General features: G+C 36.0%; 1 non-coding gene across 1 annotated transcript; it reads left to right on the top strand.

The window, feature by feature from the left end:
* The first annotated feature begins 724 nt into the window (after window positions 1–724).
* On the top strand, window positions 725–832 carry LOC145561005 (small nucleolar RNA R71). The gene has a single exon (XR_014093588.1). It is a non-coding gene; the product is annotated as a small nucleolar RNA R71 (small nucleolar RNA).
* The last annotated feature ends 14,361 nt before the right edge of the window (window positions 833–15,193 follow it).

The following is a 15,193-nucleotide window of genomic DNA, read 5'->3' as shown; positions in this document are numbered from 1 at the left end:
CTCTTATCTCTTGCATTTGTTGCCCAAAAGATTGCATTTGCGCATGCATGGCTTGGAGGAGTTGAGTTTGAGTTAGCTCCGCTTGAGGTGCTTGTTCTTGATGGTTTCTTTGAGGTGCTTGGGTTTGATTGTTGTATTGGTTGTTCCTTGGATAGCTTCCTCTTGGGTTTTGGGGTTAAGATGGAGGTGGATTTTGATATTGAGGATTGGATTTATAGGAAGGTTGAGCTTGTTGGTTCCATTGTTGAGGTTGAGGTACAAACTCGGGTGGTGGTTGTCTCCAAGCTACTCCACTGCCGCTTCCTTTAAATCCCTCTTGCCTTGTGTTGTATGCCGCTACATGTTCGGAGCTTAAACCTCCACAATAGGATGTATCATGGTTCGTTCCTCCACAATTTTGACAAGAGAAAGAGTTAACTTGAGAAGAGCTTGCTCCACCACTTGAGCTTGCATTCACACTCGTGTTCAATTTGGAAAGCCCTTTTGTTAGTTGATCAATTTGATGTTGTAATTGAGCAACTTTCTCCAATTTGTAAATACCACCTCTCTTTGGAGCGTTTCTTCTTCGGCCCCCCCAAGAGTAATTCTTTGCTACCTCTTCTATTGTGGCTTCAACTTGATTTTGAGGGATCTTGATTAATTAACCACCCGCCCCCACATCCAAATTGGCTCTTGACATGGGCTCCAATCCGTCGTAGAAAAACCGCATGAGCAACCCTTGATTGTACTCATGGTGGGGACATGCTTGCACCAACTCTTTGAATCTCTCCCATTCTTCACCAAGACTTTCATCGACCTCTTGCTCAAATGATGCAATTTTCCTTCTCATTTCGGCGGTCTTCTCTTCGGAGATAAAGCGCTTCAAGAACGCCTTTACAACCTCCCTCCATGTTGTGAGAGAGTTAGGCTTTACTTGCTTTAGCCATTTCTTTGCTCGTCCGGTGAGAGATTGCCGAACAAGGTGCATACGAATGTAGTCTTGACTCACTTCATTGGTTTGCGTCATTGCGCACAATTCAAGGAATCGGTCCAAATGTTCAATAGGGTCCTCACTTGCACTTCCGGAAAATTGCTCCGATTGGACCATTCGAGTATATTGTGGATGGATTGAGAAGTTAGTTTCCGTGACGGGTAGCAAATCCCTCCCGTGAGCTCATAATCCTCCGGATTTCTGAACTCACGAAACAAGACATCATTCTCTTGTCCCGCCATTGATTCGCGTGGTGAACTTGAAGAGTAAGTATCACTCTCACTATCAATTATATCACCAAAACCTCTTCCCTCGTCTTGATAAAGCCTACGGACTTGTCTCAAGGTTCGGTTGATTTCGTGGTCAATTTGATGTGAGGGTGCTCCTTGAGACCTCCTAAGAATTCACCAAATCTAAGCAAACAATTATCAATGACAAGGATGATAAGACAAAAAACACAAAAAGAAAAGAAAGCAAAATGACTCTAACAAAGGCAATAATAGACGCTAAACAAGCCGCTTCCCTGGCAACGACACCAAAATTTGATAGGGATAAGATAGGTCGTTAAGCTAACACCCTAACCAAATTAATCATTTATAAAGCCTAAACCTACACTAAACTAGTTAGTGGCAAGTAAAGGGTCGAACCACTAGGGAAGCACGCTAATTCAACATCAAATATCACTAATGCAAGAGTGAAAAAGGGGATTGTTTTGTTGGTTTTGTTGAGTAGAACACTAAAACGACAAGTAAGCAAGAAAATGATGATTAAAATCAATAGAAAATGACGCTAGGGATTTGGGGGTTTCAAACATGATTAGAAAGAGGGGAACAATGATAGTTATCATGATGAACATGCCAAAGAACACAAGATTCTACCTAAACAATTCATTCTCATGCAATAGTCTAGGCAAATCAATGAAAGAAGTCTATGCTAATTAGGATCATTCTCATGCATCCTATTAGACACAAGCAAATCAAGAGAATAAAGAAGCACAATACATGAAACTCCATTTTAACAACTCATTCTCATGCAATCATTAAAATAGAGGTGATCTTAATCTAGTTCAAATCATTTTCATGCATTTAAACTAGAAGGCAATCAAATAAAGTGCAACAATAATCTCAAGCCATTAAAAATCATGTCTTTCATCAATTTAAGGCATGTAATCAATCCAAATATCATCATTCATCCACCATTAAATGCATATCTTCCACCCCCTTCCCCTAGCTAAGAGTTTAGCCTAGAGAAGGGAGATTAAACATAATATCAAAACTAGAAATAAACACAAGAAACTCAAAACAAAACATGATTGAAATATATGAAATCAATAATAACTAGATAAACTAATAAGATGGACAAAAATAAGTAACAATAAAACAAATAAATAATATTAAAGGAAAGGAGAAGATATTACTAAAGAAAGGATTGAAGAAAGATGAAAACTTGGATACTTGATTGATTGATGGAAGATTAAAGCTTGAGCAAAGTTGAATACAATAAAGGAAGCTTGAATAACAATCTATTTTCTCTCTCTAGATTAGGCTAATGTTCTATGGAATTAGTACTAAGTATCTCCCTATTACAAAGAGTCCCGTCTATATATATGTGGCTCCCCCAAAAGAAAGAGACTTGGACAACAAGACGCAAATAAATCGGAAACCTAGCCATGCGCGCCCGCACAGATGAGCTGCGCGCTCGCACATAATGTGTGTTCCCCCTCTCAGCGTAGTGCGCGACCGCAACTTTGATGGTACGGAGAAAATGAGTGCGCACGCACATTAGTCTTGCGCGCCCGCGCATCAGGTGTGTGCGCCCGCACACAAGTCGCGCATCAGGTGTGTGCGCCCGCACACAAGTCGCGCAAACTCTTTGGTTAGGCTCTGTTTCTTCAGTCTAGCTGTGCGGGTTCTGACATGGCTGTGCGGGTTCTGACATGGCTGCGCGCCCGCACAGCCTCACATGTGCGCCCGCACAGAAGCCGCACAGTACCCCGCGCACAACAGTTAGCTTGGCTTCTTGATATCCTCTTTCTTTTCGCACGTAATACCTACAAGACCAAAGCATGGAAATCAAAATAAAAACAAAGCGAGAAGACTAAGAGAAGGGAAGATAAGGGAGAAAAGGAAAGAGGAAGCAAAACTAAGTAAAAATGCTTAGAAAAAGGGCCAAACAAGCGCAAATGAAGGGAGAATCCTTAGAGAAAAAGGATAAAAGAGTGGCATAAATGCCACTCATCACTAATGTATGAAGAATTGTGTTTGTAAAAGGCTAGGCTAGAAAGAGGGAGAGAGAGAATAAGCTTTAGCTTAGAGAGAGAAAAGAGAATTAGAGAATTATGGTTATCGAAAAATGAAGGTCCTGGGACCCTATTTATAAGAAAATACTCCAGAATTTATAGAAACGAATTAGAGTTCGAAAAATAATAAAACACGCCATTGTCGCCAACGACAGGACTTGTCGCCAGGCGACAAGCCTATCGTTTGGCAATGAAGTACAATTTTTTCGGATTTTGTTTTTATCATATATTTTAATCCAAAAGTCCAAATAAGTCATATAATATGTCGTTGGAAAGATCTTGAAGTATACTTTCCAACCCAATTATAATCAGATTAAAATCATTTGTAGATAAAAAGATGTGGCCTAATTAGTTGAAGGGTGTCAGTTTTGGTTAGAGTTTAGTATCTCATTCATATCTTTTTCGTTATAGCTCGGAATTAATATTATAATATATCATTAGAAAGATAATTTCAACATATATCCAACAATATAAGATTTAGATAAATATTATGAGGCACAAAAATAATATTTGAATATATTTCATTTTGTACAAAACAAGGATTCTCAAAAGGAGTAGTTTTATTCAATTTCAAACTCTTTGAAACATAATTATCAATCCTAACTCCATTAGGATTTAAGAGAACCTTCTAGAGTATTATAAAAGACTATAATCAATCCTAATAGATTTAGGAATGATAATTAATAATAGGCCTTCATCTAGATCGTTGGGCCGTAGGTAAGAACCAAACCGGGCCTAGTTTAGTATTTTGCCCATAACTTCGTCATTATTCATCGGCATTGGGCTTATAATATATCGTTGGAAAGCTCTTTTTGAGCCCTATCCATCTACACTATTATTAGACCCTTATCATGGATAAAACTAAACTGGAATGCACGTTTTTCATAAATAGGGTGTGAAAAGAAATATTTTCAAAAACAGAAAGAAGAGATATTTTAATAAAAACATCCTCATCACTAGAATTTTCACACTTTTTCTTTGTTCTATTATCAAATGACATGAAAGGTATTCATCACTGGGGTTGGTTTTGGGGAGACACATTTGGGTGTCTACAAAAGCCCCCACTTTGACTAAGTTTGGAGAAACGCAAGTTTCGAAAACAAAAGTCAAAGTAGCGACAGGGATGGAGAATGACTCAGAACGTTTTGGGATCCTAAATCATTCTTTTAACGCCGATACCTGCAAGCTAGCGTTAGTTAAAACAAATAAGAGAGTTAAGAAACGTGTATCCTTCACCATCGAGCACACGCTTGTGAGGTAACTGATTTTTTGCTTCATTTTGTGGTGACGACCTTCCACAAGCTAGGGAACGCCATATCGCTGTTGTTGTTGTTCACTCGTGTCTGAAAAAAAGAGCTTCTTTTTTAGAACTGTTCACTCGTTTTTGAACAACAGAGCTTGTTAATGAGATGTCCACGCGTATCTGAAAAAGAAGAGCTTTAATAGGATGCCCACGTGTCTTTGAGTAGGAGATCTTGAAAGACATATCCACGCGTCTTTGAACAAAGAGCTTTAATGATATGCCCACGCGTCTCTAATCAAAAGAGCTTTTTGATATGTCCACGCGTCTCTGAACAAAAGAGCTTTGATGATATGTCCACGCATCTCTGAACAAAAGAGCTTTGATATGTCCACGCGTCTCTGAACAAAAGAGCTTTGATATGTCCACGCATCTCCGAAAAAAAACATCTTCGATACTTGAATGTTTGTTGCGATCGTTCGGTTGGCTGCGAATAGGAGCTTTGCTGAATAGTTGTATCATGTAAAAATCAAAAGATTGCCAAAAGACTTTGCTGGTGCTTTTCTTAGGGTTGACCTAAGGCTGGATGCCTTTTCTTAGGGTTGACCTAAGACTTATTAACTGACTTGAGGTTGACTCTCTGTGAATTGACACGTGTGATTGTATTGTGGTGTGCTTGACTCAAAATGCGAAAATTGAAAAATTCAAAAATTTTCCGTCATTTTTGTGGAGGGTACTGACTTTCTCCCGAAAGAGAAGGACGCGAAAAAAAAATCGAAGTGTTTGATGGTGTATGTTGAATGAGCTTAATCTGTTAACGTTGTCTCTCATAGCACAAGGATTGTAACATCTTAAACTATCCTAGTTGACTCGATAATGAAAGTATTTAGGTAACTTAGGCGAGGAGGCTAAGTACTTCATACTTTGTGATGCAATGATGATTGATCTTGATATGACAAGGCATGCTTCAGCGTTGTGTTAAGATTTCATGACAAAGGGTTCCTAAGGGAAGTATATTTGGTCATGTATCTGTGATGTGTGTGATAGTGACACTAAAGTTAGGCCGCAAGGGCTAAGTGTGTGGAAAAATATATTGAAAAGAGTCAAATGGTGGTGTAATCCCCCATATTCTAAAATATATTATAAATGAAATTATATATTATTTATAATATTTACTTGTATTTTTCCGGAATTTAATTTCAAAAGTTTCAAATTATTTTTGGGGTTGATAAACGATTTTATTACAAAGAACTTTTTATGAACCTTCCTTCTATAATTTATGTCCAACAAACAAACCAAACCCAGTTTACTTTCTTAATTGACCCATTAATTTAATGAGGCCCAATATCCCTACTTACCCTACTACCCTCTCTCCTATAAATACCCCATACATCCCCAAAAATTTCCCCACACAAAGGTTAGTCTTATTTTCTTTCTCCTGTGTTTTATTAATTTGTGTAATTATAATTATTGATTATGGGTTTTGATTTTATTGTTTGAAATTAATTTAATTAGTATCAAATTGTATTTTGATGATTAAACTTTATAATTTCAGATTTTATAAATGTTATAATTTTCAGATTTTGTAAATTTAATAACCTAGGGTTTTTAATCATTGAAAATCATGATTTTAGGGTTTTTATGAACAACCGATTTAGGGCTTTTATAGTAATGATGTTTTGAAATTTTGGTGATTATACTACTAATTAGTTTAACTTAATTCCAGATTATTTTGAACACGTAAATTCGTGTTTTAATGTTTAGATTTTGGTTCGTTAATATTAATCCCGTTTTAATCCCGATCAGGTTCTGAACTGATCCGATTTTGACAAAAAAGTAGTGTTTTCCATGTAGAAACAATGTTTTAAGAAAGCCTCACTACCTTTGGTAGTGATCACCACCCTCTCGTGGCCAAATTCAGCCTCTAAATATGATTTTCGGGCAGTTTTTGATTTTTAACGAAGTTTTTTTTTTTTATGCTTAATGTTTATAATTAGTTTTGGGTTTTGATTTTATAGTATAAAGTTTATATTTTTAGTATCAAAATCATGTTTTTATGTTTTAAACTAATAATTTCAGATTATAATTGTTGTTATAATTTTCAGATTTTATAAGTTTAAAAACCTAGGGTTTCAATTTATTTAAATTGGGATTTTAGGGTTCTTATGACTAATTAAATTGGGGCTTTTGTTCCTATTGTATTTCTAATGCATAATTAACCATAAAAACATGTTTTTAATGAATTTTTAAGGAGTTTTAATCTAAATTATATTGCTGGAAATTTGGTTAAGTATTAATTTATTATTGTTGCTTGTTTTCTAGGAAGTGATTATTTCTTAGGAGACTTTTAAGTGATTAAAAGTGGCACAAAGGTTTGTTTATACGAGGTACGTACATGTCTACTTCGTTGTAAGTAGTATCATGTTTAGGTACCAAAGAAAAGAACTTAGTTTCATGATTAGAGAACACTTGGATGAAAATTGTTTGGTTATACATTTAATTAATTCATGTGCTTATGTTTATGAGACATGTTTTGGTGAATTGATTATGTTTGTATGCAATTATGGATGCAAACATGTTAAATTATATTGGATTAATTGTTTGTATGGAATGTTGATACAGGCATATTTTTATTGGATCGGTTTGTTAACCACATTTGGATTATTAAAGGATTGGAATTGAATGGTTTAAGTGGAATGAATTTATTAATTATTCTACAAGGTTGTTATTTATTTTATTTTATTACTTGAGCATGACTTGTTAGTATGTTGAGTAAAAGTGGATTAAGCCGAAATGGCTAGGTGGGTTGACTATGTTCAACAATTTTGAATAATTTGGAAGTTTAATGGAATTAAAGGTCAACTTGTGATGTGATCACCATTGTCCTAAATAAGATTAAAAGTGAATTGATGTATGATTGTTATGTAAGGTCTTCTTGAATGAGTCGGCTATTAATTAAAATTGTAATCACGTAAAGTGAAACATGGATGAGCAATAAAACTCTGGAAAGCGTGCACTTCTAGAGTATTGACAATTATGGGTTGGGGTACACGGTGGTAGCCCGTGGCTTTTCGAGGCTTGTTTGATCAACATGTCCTCTTTTCTTTTGGTATTTACATTTTTATTTTATAATGAAAGTTAGATGGGATCCTAGACTAACTTTGTGAGAATGGAGTCGCGCCCATTCTTGCATCGCGCTAAACTTTTATTTTAAATGGTCATTTGGGACCAAAATGATTTGGTGGATTGGACAACCTCGTCTATTGCTTACTCCAACTAAATTAATTAAATTAAATATAAAGAGTCAAGTGTTTGGAATTGATTAGCAAGTATGTTGAGTCGATTGAATTGTTTAAGTGTGGAGTCTTGATTAATGAATTTATGTTGTATGTTTATTTACTTTAATTAGTTGAGCATGCTAGGCTTGGTACGTTGTAGCTTGTATGTACTCAGCTTTGCTGATTGCGTGCTTTTGTGTGTTTTCTTTTGGTCATGGCCTTCGCCTTTCAATGACCCTGTGATGATCCAATTATTACACTTGTATTATTGGGGAGCAGTATTGCACAGGTTAGCTTGATGATGTGAAGTTCGGGGATTTGACATACGCATTGTCAAGGGATTGGTGTGATTGAGAGTATTCGTTCTTTGTGTTGAACTTATTTATGTTTTACTATTTTAATTATGTTTTGGGATTTTGAATATTGGTTTGGTTTTAATAAGGGCCTTTATGGTTCCAATTTGTAAGCTTTGATTATTGGTTTCTAAACTATATTATTTTAATATTTAAGTTGGATTTCCGCTGCGATACTTTGATAAAGCCTTAACGTTTTAACACGTGGCGGTAACATGCCAATGGTTCTCCTCTATTTTTATTTAAAGTAGGTGGTTTGGAAAAGGGAGAATTATTGGCGTGTTACAGGTGGTGACTCTTAGGCTGGGTGGGCTAATAATGTAAGGATCAAGCCCCCAAGTCTAGCTCTAAGTGAATAAGGATGAGCATAGGATATCCCCTTGATATGATCAATTATGAACGTAAATATTAATGTTATTACGGCCGCACCTCGATGTGAGGTTGCCTACGTATCCGTTAGGAATCAGGCCGAATATAGCTCTAGCCAAACCTTGCACAAGTATGTGTATACCTCAAAAAGGTATTTTTAAGGGTTGTAACGTGGTTAGGCTAAAGGTTTGAAGAAGAAGGGGATAAAGGCTCAAGACCCTCGATAAGCCCCCAAGGTGTGCAACCTTGCTTTTGAATATTTGTATTTTGATGTTTGAGGTTTCTTACTTTTGAACTCTCTTTTGTTTATATTTTTTTTTACTCTCTTTCTTTTTTCGGTTTTGCATTTTTTTATTTTGAACCTTTTTTCAATAAGTGGGGGCAATCCTGATCATGCGGTCTATTACTCACTTGACATTCATGTTTCTCAAGCACAGTACCGAGCACTGGATAAGAAACGCAATCCGAGACGTGTTCTTATCAAAGACATTTTCATATCAAAGACATTGGAACACTTGCCCTTTTGCACACTTTTTATTTTTGCTTATTTTTTTTTATCAATTTTAATCTTTTAAATCACTCAAGCTTTTGAAATTGCATAAGTCACACACCATTCCATCCCAAGGTTAAGTAGATGTGGGTTGAAGAAAGATAAGTTTGTCGTTAGACGAGGCTCAAAGTGGTGTATGAAGAACGGATTGTATATTTGAATGGGTGAAAAAAGATATGATATGGCTACAAGGGGTGCCTTAAATATATATATTATTTTTCTTTTGTGCAATGCCATGATAATATTCAAGAAATAAAATGCTCATTTTATTAAAAGGAAAAAGTAAAAGAAAGTCCTACAAAATGAATCTAAGGGAAAATGAAAGGTGCCTATCCTAGACTTATTGGGAAAGGATAGATAAAAGAAATAGAAAAAGAGGTCATGAAATCTTGTCGTTGAAGCTCGCCTCTTATCTTGTGCCTTATCATCAATCGGTCTTCTTACCGACTGGAGGTATAGGAAGCTTGTTATTATCGATCAAATTTTCGATGGCCTCTTTCAGCTTCCAACAACTCTCAGTAGTATGACCCCTACCTTGATGGTATTTGCAGTGCGCATTAAGGTTCTAGCTAGCCGTCCTCCTTTCGACTGGTGGATCTTCAAATGGTCCAATAGGAGTTATGAGACCTTTAACATGAAGGCAATCGAATGCTGTGTCATAACTTATACCAATAGGTGTGAAGTTTATCTTTTGCCATCGTTTGTTCATGGCAAGGAACTTATCCAAGTTACACGTGCTAACGTTGTTTTAGTGGATAGTTTTGGAAGAAGAAGGATTGTCATTCTTCTTTCCTTTCCAACCACTATTATTATTGTTACTATTCTTAGCCTTCCTGTTGCTCAGAGGAACATGAAGGTGGTTTTGAATCAATGAGGTCTTGAATGCGATCCTTGAGGGTAAAACACTTTTCGGTGGTGTTACCATGGCCTATATGATATTTGCAATAAGAATTTGGATCCCAATTGCGAGATCGTTTCTCAGGTGGTGGGTCTTGAGTGGGGCTAACAGGATGAATGAGACCTTGATCATGAAGATAGTCAAAAGCTTCATCATAAGTCATTTCTATTGGTGTTTATTCTTCAATGGTCTGTTTTTCCCGTGGCTTAGGAGAATTGAGTTCTTCATTAAATCCTTGGTGAGAATTTTGTTCAATAACCATCATCTGATTTGCTAGTCCTACTACCACATTCAAGAGCATGGCAATGACATCTTGCAGTTTTCGAACGCCTTCTTTTAGACTTGACAAATATTCCCTGGTGTTAACTAAGAAACTTCATTCATCCTCCTCAATCATGGAAACTTCATTAATAGAGGTTATATAACCTATCTCGATCATGGGCTCACCTACAGGTGTGATAAGGAGTGAAGGGTCGAAGGATGTTTGATCTTCTGCGATGGCTAGAATCTCGGAAGTTTTATTGTCATCTATTAGGTCTTGAACAACTTCTTTGACTTTCCAACACTCCTCAGTGTCGTGACCCTTTCCCTGGTGATACTTGCAGTGTTTATTAGGATCTCACTTAGGTGGCTTGGCTTCTGAAACTGGGTCTTTGATAGGTCCTATGGGCATGACTAGTCCTTTGTGGTGTAGCTTTTCGAAAGTTGTTTCATAACTCATACCAAGTAGAGTGAACACTCTTTTCGACCTTTGGATTCGTGGTTTAGAGGTGTTCGTAGCATGTACTTCGTTAATGGGAGAGGAAGAAGAAGGATGGCCGTTCTTCTTTCCTCTCGCACTATTATCTTTCAGAAGGTCATCTTCAATATCAATGCCTATATTATACACAGCCTTGAAAGTATTCAAGTTGTGTTGGTATTTTAAGTGCTTTGCATATTTTTCTTGAAGGTTCTTGATGAACATCCTGACAGACTCTTTTTCGGTACGAACCTTAACCATATTAGCAGAAGTTTCCCTCCATTTTTTGAAGAAAAAAGTTAACCCTTTGTTTCCTTTTTGTTTTAACATCTCAAGTTGTCTGTGGTCTGTTTCGTATTGGATGTTGCACTTATATCTATCTACGAAAGCATTTTTTATGGAATCCCAAGAAGAGGTTTTCTTTTTGTCAAGGGAAAAGAACCATTGTTGACAAACGGTTTCAAGAGTTAAAGAAAACAAGGAATGAAAGACTTTCCTATCAATCCCCTTAATGTTCATTATGTCTCGAATGCCCTTAAGTGGAAGTAAGGATTATCTGTTGGCTGGAACTTAGGGATGTCATTGGCATTGAACTTCTGCGGAAGAAGGTCCTTGTCCAGTGAGATCCCTGGTGAGCTAATGCCTTGGAATCTATGGTCATTTGATATTTTTCTCAAGCTTTCTTGCATGAGCTCCATTTCTAGTTGTTTCACAGGGTCATTGATTTGGAGGGTTTAAGCCTTCAACAGCTAAGTCACGTCTGCCATTTGTTTCTGAAGCTCATTGACTTCTTCTTGACTTGCCATTATCTTCTTAGCTTTTCTTTTTCGACCGACTGGTTTATCAAAAAGTTGAACTTGAACGAAGGTGTTGTCCTTGATTAATCGCCATTCTCTCCTTGACCAAGTACTGTGGAAAGGGAAATTAGGGATAAGTTTTTTATTATTTATTTTGACTCAAGCTCTATTCAACATGGAAGAGAATGTGGAAGAGAATGGAAATAGATTGGACCCCCCACTCGAATGACGAAAAACGACTCATGCATGAACATAAGACATGGTCATGGTGACATATACAAAGTGTGTGCTAAGACTAGTGAGTGTAGGTGACATGTTAAGACTTGTGTCATGACCATGTGGCTAGACTATGTGACTAGACTCAAGCAAAGACTAAGTTAAGACTTTATGTATATGCATTAAACTGGACAGGTTGTGGTATTTTAGTCATAACTTTTGATCTGTGACTCTGATTGGGATGAAACCAACGCCAAATTAAATATAAAACTCGGGGCTATAGATCCCAAGGATGTAAGACTCGTATTTCTTCCTAGAACTCCGGCTATGACCAAAACATGTTGACGCTTGTGCAGTATACGGGAATAAAAATCCGGGTTGACTTAAAGAAACTATGACTTGATTTAAGGTATATTTTTTAGCTCAAATTAATTAATCAATTAATTAAGAAAAGCCCTTTAGTCATTGGTTAGTTTATTATGACTTATTTACAAATACAAGTAAAACTAAATGGTTAGTTTAGTCACATAATAAGTATGCACAAGTAAGAGATGCACAAGTAGTCAAGTAGTCACAACATGATGCAATGTGTTTGCAACCTAACCATGGCTCTAGTTCTCTAAAGTTCAGGATATGTGTTACTCAAAGAGGGTCCATGTTTTTTAGTCCGGATGCACCGTGCAGAAGCCTTACATTTGGAAAGGTTGGCGCGAGTGGATGGGACCCCGCGAGTTAAACTCGCTTCCATGGTTTGGTGAATTCAACATTCTCGGATGTACCCTTCGTTGCTTAGAGCGTTCAGTCGGGTAAATAGAGCAAGAATTTCCAGAGGGTTATGTCCATATGTAGAACACATATGGGTTTCAGAAAAGAGAGAAAAACTCAATCAGGAAGTAGATCGAGCCAACAGTGCTAGAACTAGTCAAAACAAGAAGGCAGATTTTTGGCTTGGTATTGGAAGAACATGGCGCCAGACAACAGAGTTCGTCCCCAGAAAATGACTCTGTCGCCAGACGAAAAAATTAATGCCAGGCAACAAGGCCATTTTTAGGCGACGATAACTGTTTTCTAGACGCTAGTTCCTATATGCCTCATCAACTTTCTGTGTTCTTAGAATTTTCCAGTTTTCGCAGTATTATTTCGATTCTAGTTGTGAAAGATATTTCTCAAATTTCCTACATGTAAAAATCTTATGTTTTTGACTCATTACGGATGGTCTTTCCAATGAGAACCTTTTTTATGCATATGACAATAATGTTAATTAAAATTACGGACATGAAATACTTAGAACTTTTCCAGTCTCATCCACTCATTCTAAATAATTACTACTATCTCTGTTTCATATTTTTTGCAACTTTTGCCAAAAATGGATGCTACACATTATTTGCAACTAATGTCTTCTTTCCTTTTTAGGTTGTCATTTCTCTCTTTCTCTCTCCTTATCACATGCGTTCTTATTTTTCTCTCTCTATCTTACACTCACAAACAAATTTTGTCTAGGAGTCCGTGCACCCTTCAAAGTTGCAAAAAATGTGAAACGGAGGTAGTAAAATAAATTTCAGGAATCAAAATAGAAATCCTCCCAATGGAGTTGCCAAAAAACTGTAGGGAATATTTCAAACGTTACCCCAAACATGAACCCCTATGATTATACACTTAAGCAAGGTGGCGTTCAATGGGAAAGAAGATAGAGCAAAAGAGTCTCCAACAAGTTTTAGGAACTTGTAACCGTTCACAGGGTGAAGGTTACACCCCTTAACGATCCAAGAGATCGTTAACTCCAATAGGTATGGAACCAAGACTGGGAATTCGGGGATGAAGGTACAAATCAAATCTAAAAGAGAAAGAACCTGCCCTAATAATAGGCCTCTACTTTATTCTTCTCGTATTCATGTGCGCTTTCTAACTAACATGCTATCAATAGGATTAACCCTAAACCTGTTTAATCTATGTTGGTTGAATATTAATGAACAAATAAATCTAATATTTGCGGTCACTTGAATTATAATCAAATTAACCTAATTAAGATTATTAATTATCTTATTAACGTGATTACATGTACCAATTCCCTTTAAACATGCATAAAAGGTGTAATCAAGCAATAACAATAAATATATATCATCAAGCAACATAATAATAATATTCAAAATAATAATAATCATAATAAAATAATCATGTTCATGTTAAAAATAAAGCATAATAATAGCAAGATCCTAGGCATGATATTAACAAGATTAATAGCAAACCCTATAATGTCACTAAACAATAAAGATCAAAGCTTTAACCCTCACATGATATTAAGAATGATGATAGGAAGCATCATAGGAATCATAATTGATATAAGGAACTTATTCTTTACCTTAAACATGATACAAAGAAAAGCATCCTAACATGATACTAGGGAAATGAATCCTAAATGATACTAGGAATCAAAATAACAACCTAAGCATGATCTCTATATCATAATATCAATTAAACAATTAAAGCACTTACTTGGATGCCTCGTACCTCTTTCTAATAACAAAATACACATGTTAGTAACTTCAAGGAAAATAATAAACAAAACAATTAAATTTAGTAATTGGAATAGAGAATTAAGAAAGTTTTTACTAGATTTGGGACCAAACCCTCAGAAACATCAAACCTTTCACGTCTGGGGCAAAGGCAACTTCAAACTTAGCTAGGTTTGTCTAGTTCTAATGTATGAGGAATTGTGTTTGTAAAAGGCTAGGTTAGAAAGAGGGAGAGAGAGAATAAGCTTTAGCTTATAGAGAGAGAAGAGAATTAGAGAATTCTAGTTATCGAAAAACGTAGGTCCTGGGACCCTATATATAAGAAAATATTCCAGAATTGATAGAAATGAATCAGAGTTCAAAAAGGAATAAAACACGCCTCTGTCGCCAACGGCAGGATGTCGCCAGACGACGATTTTGTCGCCAGGTGACAAACTTGTCGTTTGGCGATGCAGGACATTTTTTGCGGATTTTGTTTTTATCATATCCTTTGATTAAGAAGTCTAAATAAGTCATATAGTATGTCGTTGGGAAGATATTGAAGTCTAATTTCTAACCCAATAAGAATCAGATTAAAATCTATTTTAGATAGAAAGATATGGCTAAAATAGTGTTAGGGTGTCAGTTTTGGATAGAGTTTAGTATCTCATTCATATCTTTTTCGTTATAGCTCAAAATTAATATTATAATATATCATTAGAAAGATAATTTCAATATCTATCCAACCATATAAGATTTGGATAAATATTATGAGGCATGAATATAATATCTGAATATATTTCATTTCGTACAAAACAAGGATTCTCAAAAGGAGTAGTTTTATTCAATTTCAAACTCTTTGAAACATAATTATCAATCCTAACTCCATTAGGATTTAAGAGAACCTTCTAGAGTATTCTAGAAGACTATAATCAATCCTAATATCTTTAGGAATGATAATTAATAATAGGCCCTCCTCTAGATCATTGGGC

Source organism: Chenopodium album, chromosome 9, assembly GCF_948465745.1.
Source record: "Chenopodium album chromosome 9, dcCheAlbu1.1, whole genome shotgun sequence".
Lineage (NCBI taxonomy): Eukaryota > Viridiplantae > Streptophyta > Magnoliopsida > Caryophyllales > Amaranthaceae > Chenopodium > Chenopodium album.
This window is presented reverse-complemented; position numbering and strand designations above follow the sequence as displayed.